This window comes from Colossoma macropomum, unplaced genomic scaffold (assembly GCF_904425465.1).
Source record: "Colossoma macropomum unplaced genomic scaffold, Colossoma_macropomum, whole genome shotgun sequence".
In the NCBI taxonomy this organism is placed as follows: domain Eukaryota; kingdom Metazoa; phylum Chordata; class Actinopteri; order Characiformes; family Serrasalmidae; genus Colossoma; species Colossoma macropomum.
Window position 1 is genome coordinate 50,764,968 of NW_023494792.1, and position 7,464 is coordinate 50,772,431.

The following is a 7,464-nucleotide window of genomic DNA, read 5'->3' on the forward strand; positions in this document are numbered from 1 at the left end:
ATTTGACATAATCAAATCACAAAAAATGTGTAGAAATGAGATAAATAACCTTATAATAAGCTTACAACAACCTAAAAATGAGAAATATTACACATATCGACTAGATTTCAGATAATTAAGATAATAAAGATAATGATAGTGAAATCATTTTAAATTTAGTTGATATATTTAATATTTCATATTATGAGACTGTTGTAAGAGAATTATTTCTAGACATCGTTTTAAGTAATTCTGTAGTGAAAGTGTCTTATTTTATCAGTAGATCATTTTTATTGCTGTCAATGCATGATGCAAAATCAAAATGATAAATAAAAGTGAAAATAAGTTAATAAGTTAATAATAATACACACACACACACACACACACACACACACACACACACACACACACACTTATGATGCTAAGAACAGTGAAGTGCAAGATTTAGTTATGAAAACAATATTTATATGCTTTTGGCTGGCTTTGTGCAATCATACATTTCTCTGTTTCTGTTTCTCTCTCTCCCCCTGAGCAGACCCCCACTGCCTTTACCGTGAACGTGCAGGCCTGTGATGGACTGTATAATATGACATATCTTTGTGATTTTACTGAAATGTCAACAGGGCTGCACAGACAGCACATGGGTCAGCCTTTTGATCTCTGCTTCCTCTTTTCAGAACCTGTTAGCCATCCATTTCTTTGCCTCATCTCACATTGACTGCTAAGGCTTTTCTGCCTTCTGCCCAGCTCTTTCTGCCAAAGCCAGAACTCTGTGGGTTTTTTACATTTAAGTATGTTATTAGTTGCTTATCGAGTAGGCCCTGAGCGGACAACATTCCTTCAGTTCAGAGAGATACATATTTATGAACTCAAAACAAGTCAGCGTGGACATTTGCTACTGATTATACGTGCATATTTCAGTCATTCCACAGTTGCCTCCAGATGTGTGTGAAAGCACAAGGAAATCACTCGACTGCTTCTTTTCTCTCCTCCTTTCTTAGCCCTTCACAAGGAGAATGGCACTTGTTTTCATTTCCATCAGCAATTATAGCAATTTGTGCATGACATGAGGCCATTTACGATGAGTTTACAGTATTTAGCTGTGCCCTATTCACTAAAACCTGATAACGTCACTTGACATGTCAGGCCTGAGCCTTTGTCTTGTAGCAGTGCGTTTGAGAAAAGATTGAACCCATTGATCAGAGACCATGCTAAAAACGTGTAAAAATAACCTCAACGTTATTAATCATACAGGTCACCAGGGTTGTCCAGCTTTCACGCTCCGCTTAGGGGGGTGCGGGCCTCGCTCTCGGCTTCAAAGCTGGACTTATTAAGTTCTTCTCATTCAGCCGAGACTTCGGCCAGCTTTCTTTGAAGGCTTGATCAGTTACTGATGTGCATTGTGGCTGTACCACGGTTCAAAGTGACACCTTTATTTCGCCGGCCATTAAAGTCGAGATGAGGAACGAATCGGTAAGTTTCTCATTTTTATTCCAATCACAGAGCCGAAGAATAAGCTCATTAGCGCTAATTACAGGTTTCCTATTCCGCCGCTTTTTCTTCTGGCCCGTTTGGTGTGAAATTTTAATTCCATAACAAAAACCAAATGGTAAGAACACAGAGAGAGCGAGACGCCGTGCTCCACAAGGGGCCCCCTGCTCCTTTTTGTGAGCTCCAGGTTTAAAGCCTCCTCCCCTGCCTGCCTGCTTTGGAGCAATTTGTTCTTCTCTTTGAATAACAGCCATAATTGAGAGCTAGAATTTTGACTCTGAAACCCAATCCAGGAGTTGGAGAAAAAGGCCATCGAAAAAAGAAAAAAAACCACCTGGCACAAAAAAAGAGGTGGCCACATCAGTAGGCATATTAGTTGTGAGTTAGACTGTATTAGATCTATTCATGGTGTAACAGTGTGACATTATTGGAGTGACCTAAAGAAATGCTAGCCTGTGCACTTAACATGAATCAGAAATCATGACATGTTTTTCTTCCATGACTTGATGTACTTCCAGGTGAAACACGGAACTGTGGGTCTCTGAGCTAGTTGAGTGTCTTTGCTCAATGAGTGCTTTTACATGCACTCAATAATCCGTATTTCTGCAATTATCTGATTAATCAAATGGTCATGTAAACAGCATTCTGATTCCTTAGATCGGAGTAAGGTCTAGAAATCTGATTAAGAAATCTGATAAAAGAGTTGGATTTTAGCTCAGTAATCAGATTTCTCAGTGTATGTAAACTCTTACTCTGATTTCTTTCAGACTTCTCAGTCTGCGCAAGTGAGAAAACAGATGGTGGTACCGGAAATAAGCAAACAGCGTTGCCGTGACACAGCAGCAAAACACTTTTGGAGCAATGCAGAAACCAACTACATGCTTGACGAAATGAAGGATTTAAATAAGTATGTTCATATTTTTAGGTAAAGTGGCTTGATGATTAAAAAAAGCTGTGGCATAAAGTTTGAGTTTTACTTTATGTCACGACTTTTTCTGTGAGTCTATTGGCTGATTGCAAAGCAGAAATCCTATTACTGCCTGACTCATGTAGACCTGGAACTGTAAACACATTGATCAGGTTACTGACAAAATCTGATTCTCTTCAGTTATTGGATTGTTGGGTGCATGTAAACGCACTCACTGATAGGTGGAAGATGTTTTAAAGTAAGTAAAAGTAGCTCCATTTTGGTTAAAGATAATAGATAAACAAGATTTTTTTTCCTTTACGTAGTGTGATATGATACATCTTGCTTAACTCTTACAACTCTAATGTAATTTTGCACAATATTTTGGTATTTTTCTCAATTACAAAGTATTTTCATGAGACAGTCACACTGCTGTTAGTTTCCAGGGACCCTAAGCTCTCAGATGTGTCATTACTTGACATGCTAACATCTTTATGACTGAGGCTGTTTTTAAGCAAAAATTTACCTGGCGCCACCTTAACTGTTTCACATTTTTGTACCCCCTCCCCCTGTCTGAAACAAAAACAAACACTACGTGCTGGCAACATGTGCTCATGGCATGTCTCTGTCTCTCTCGCTCATCAATACTTCACTGTCTCACAACAAAAATAAAAATGCAGAAAGGGTTCCCTGGAGTGATGCCATAGAAGATCCAGTATTACTTCCACAAAAGGACTTTCCAAGGATGGAACCATTTTTGTAAATAAGAAGAACCTTTTTAAAGAATAAAGAACCCAAACATAACATATAGACTCTACACCAATTGAAGGTTTGTCCTAGAAATGTACTTCCAAGCTAAAATCCATTAACCTTTATGTGTAAGTGTGGTCAGCATAGCCTGAGTGAATGAAGTCCACATTTATTATGTGACAGGTGATGTCATCAGCCATGTAGTACATTCTATGCTTGCTGTGATAGTTCAAATATTTACGAAATCACGCTAGGTGGCTTTTTGTCAGCAGTGCTGGAGCAGTGACATTCAGTTTTCCCGCATGCACGCACCGTGCACCACAGTGTTTGGAGGGACGCCACCGCGGAGGATTACCCAGGATGCTCTGGCAACTCCTTCAGCAATCGGGCATGCTGCCAAACAAACATGAGCCAATTGAGACGTTCTCCCCGTGTCTTCTGAGATGCGACTGCGACAGATGCACTCGTGACACGTTGCTGACACAACACTGACGCTACACGACGGCCTGACACCGACGCTGCGGCTGCGGCTCCTTTATTCAGGCTCAGAGGCACACGATTTAACACACGATAAATGTTTGTCAGCAGTGTCACTGTGGAATTCACAGCAAATCATCCGAGCACCTTCCCGTGGAAGCGTCACCTAGTGAAATATTCAAATGGGAGCCTTTCATTTACTCATGTCAAACTGTGCCACTCAAGCAGCTGGGGGGAATCTGATGCCCTTTTGCCTGTGCAGCTGTCTGCTCGCATGCCACAGACAGAGGTGCTTTTGTGGCAATTTTAAACAGATAACGTTGGACGCATGGGGTCAGGTTAAAGCCCCCGCTGATGCCGACTTTTACCTCTGGTGCGGGGTCCCAAGGAATATTGGTATCTAAGTAATTACCATCCAAGGGGCATCGAGGCAGAGAGTTATTACCAATCAGTGTGGTAATAGATTCAACACTTCTAAAACGGAGAATGGCGCATTGCTGCAAGATGGATTATGTGGGGTTTGTGAGTTCAACATTGACACAGATTCATCGTAAATCATTATGCCACAGACCTGGAGTGATTTCTGCATTAGGAGCAGAAAATGGAGTTCACCCAGTCAATGAGGAGGGCATATTTCACATCAATCACCCACTTCCATGCTCATGGACCTCACATCCTCACTAAAGCTCGCGCTCCAAAGTAAGCGACCAGTTCACTGCCGCGGCCCACGGCCAGCTCTGTATGTGTACGCAGAGTTAAAAGTTGTGGGCAGAAAAAGTTAACTTAATCCTGAAACAATATCAAGATTAAAGTGAATGTAATATTGAAACAATAGTGAGATTAAAGTGAATTTAATATTGAAACAGTAGCAAGATTAAAGTGAATGTAGTATTGAAAGAATTGTGCTGTATGAGTATAAAATCATAACCATGGTTGGGATGTAACAGAATACAAGTATTTGAAATACGTATTCAGAATACAGAACTTAAGTATCTGTATTCAGTCCAAGTTACATTTGGTAAAGGCAGTATTCAGAATACAGTTATTTTTAAAATTTTTAGAACTCTTTTAAAATACTTAACCACTAAATAAAAATATAGCTTCAAAAGAAATACCATCAATGCTCGTTTATGAACTATTTTAAAATCAGTACACAGCATGCAGCAAACATGTTCACTTGACAAACTCTAAAGAGGACCTCAATTGATGGCTTTTACAAACACTGAAGCTCCTGCTAAAGCCTGAGTAGACTGATAAACCAATATGATGAGTCAGTTATAAATCTTGGTGTTAAAAAACTCCTTTGAGGCACAACCAAACTAATAATCTCCTTAGTAGTGGTCATAAGTTTAGCATCAGCGTTGTAGTGGACTCCCGCTTGGGGATTGTGGGGGCAATAGTGGACTGAAGCAGTCAATGACAGAGACAAGAAAAAAGTAGAGAATTTCAAAACTTAATTTAAATGATAAGCAAATTTTCCATTAAACATATTAAGAGAAGAATTACATGAACAAAACTACCAACCAGTAATAGTGAAAAACAGCATTAATTAAGTCAAAATAACAGCAGAGTTTTTCATGTTATATCAATATGTATTCTAAATGTATTCTGAATACATTACTTTTTATATATTGTAACAGAATACAATACTGAATACATTTAGGACAGTGTATTTTGGATTCAGCAGTCACTACTTTTTCAAAGTATTTTGACCATAACCCATGCATCCCACTTGGGTATGTGTGCAGAGAGGTAAAAGCTGGAGTTTTAATCAAGTTATAAGCAGAAAAACTAACAGTTTAACATACAGTATAAAATAAAACTATAGCCAGGTTAAAGTGAATTTAATATTCAATCAATTATTTGAAAACTCAAAACTTACCAATACTGTATGCTACATATGGTGTGACCTACCATAGCCCATGCAACCCACTAAGGTATGTGCACACAGACTTAAAAGGTGAAGTTTTAAACAAGATAAGCAGAAAAAGTATGCTTAATATAAAGTGAATTTAATATTGTGCTGTATGTGTGCCATGGCCTTTTTAGCTGGAAAACTGAAGCATTAACAATACTGAACACTAAATATGGCAACATAACCCTGCTTGTGCATGTGTGCAGAGGGTTAAAGTTGGAGTGTTGAGCAGGTTGTAGGCAGAAAGGGTATTGATGTAATATACAAAAGAAACCAGTTTGTTTGTGCTGTACCCTATGAAGCGGATAGTTTCTGATTAAGGATACACCGATATGGGAATTGTGGGCCACTGACAATGTCTGATATTTTTCATCTACATATTCACTGATATACCGATGCTGATATACCAATACATAAACATTTATAAAATAGAAATTAAGACTACATCTATTTGAATTAGTATTACAGAGAAAATAACATTTATTTCTGTGTGATTAAAAATGCAGTAAAAAAGGCAGATATTTGAACCTAGCATTGCCTAAACATTCCGCTCTTTCAGAGTACTAGGCCTATGTATTTGTAATCAGATATCGGTTTGAAATATTGGTCAAATCTAACTGCTTGTCTGATGCAAATGTTTTTTAAGCACATATCTGCTGATACCAGTGCGATTTCAATACAGCTGAGCATCCCTATTTTTGATTTGTTTAATTAAAAAATTGTTACAAGGCAATACTGAAATACGGTGGCATTACTCACCTGTGCACAGCGATTATTTAAAGCTTTTAAAGAAGAAACTGGGAGTGTGAAATGTTCCCTGTTGCAGAGAGTAAAAGAGTAAAAGTTGTTGGCCAGTGGCAACTAATGTTACTTAGCTATTGCAGTATGTGTGCTGAAAATGTAATTTTATTGATGTGACAATTTTGGCCTTAGTACTGGCTGAGTACTAAATACACTGTCCTAAATATATTCAGTAATGTATTTTGTTACAATACATAAAAAAGTAACATATTAGGAATATATATATTAGAATAACTTTAGAAAACATATTGAAAAGGCAGATGGGGAAAAAAGTATTTATTGATTTAATTCATGCTGTTATTCACTGTTATTGTTCAGCAGTTTTTTCTTCATGTAATTCTTCTGCTAATACATTTCATTAAAAATTAACTTATCTTTCAAATGAAGTTCTGAAATTCTCCTTTTTTTTTCTCTCTCACTCCCCACTTCAGTTCACTGCTGCTTCCACAATCCCCCAAGGGTGAGTCTAGTACAATACACCACCAATCAACTGCACCGATCACTCGCTTATTACTCACAAAACATCTCCACTACTGAGGACATTATTAAAAAAAACAGCACTGTAACACTGAGATTAATAACTGATCATCACACTGGTTTATCAGTCTACTCAGGCTTTAGCAGAGCTCAGTAACACTGAGATTATTAACTGATCATCACACTGGTTTATCAGTATACTCAGGCTTTAGCAGAGCTCAGTAACACTGAGATTAATAACTGATCATCACACTGGTTTATCAGTCTACTCAGGCTTTAGCAGAGCTCAGTAACACTGAGATTATTAACTGATCATCACACTGGTTTATCAGTCTACTCAGACTTTAGCAGAGCTCAGTAACACTGAGATTAATAACTGATCATCACACTGGTTTATCAGTCTACTCAGACTTTAGCAGAGCTCAGTAACACTGAGATTAATAACTGATCATCACACTGGTTTATCAGTCTACTCAGGCTTTAGCAGAGCTCAGTCACACTGAGATTAATAACTGATCATCACACTGGTTTATCAGTCTACTCAGGCTTTAGCAGAGCTCAGTCACACTGAGATTAATAACTGATCATCACACTGGTTTATCAGACTACTACTAAAATCATTATTCAGCTTTCATGCTACAGTAACTGGATGAAAAAATGTCACGGA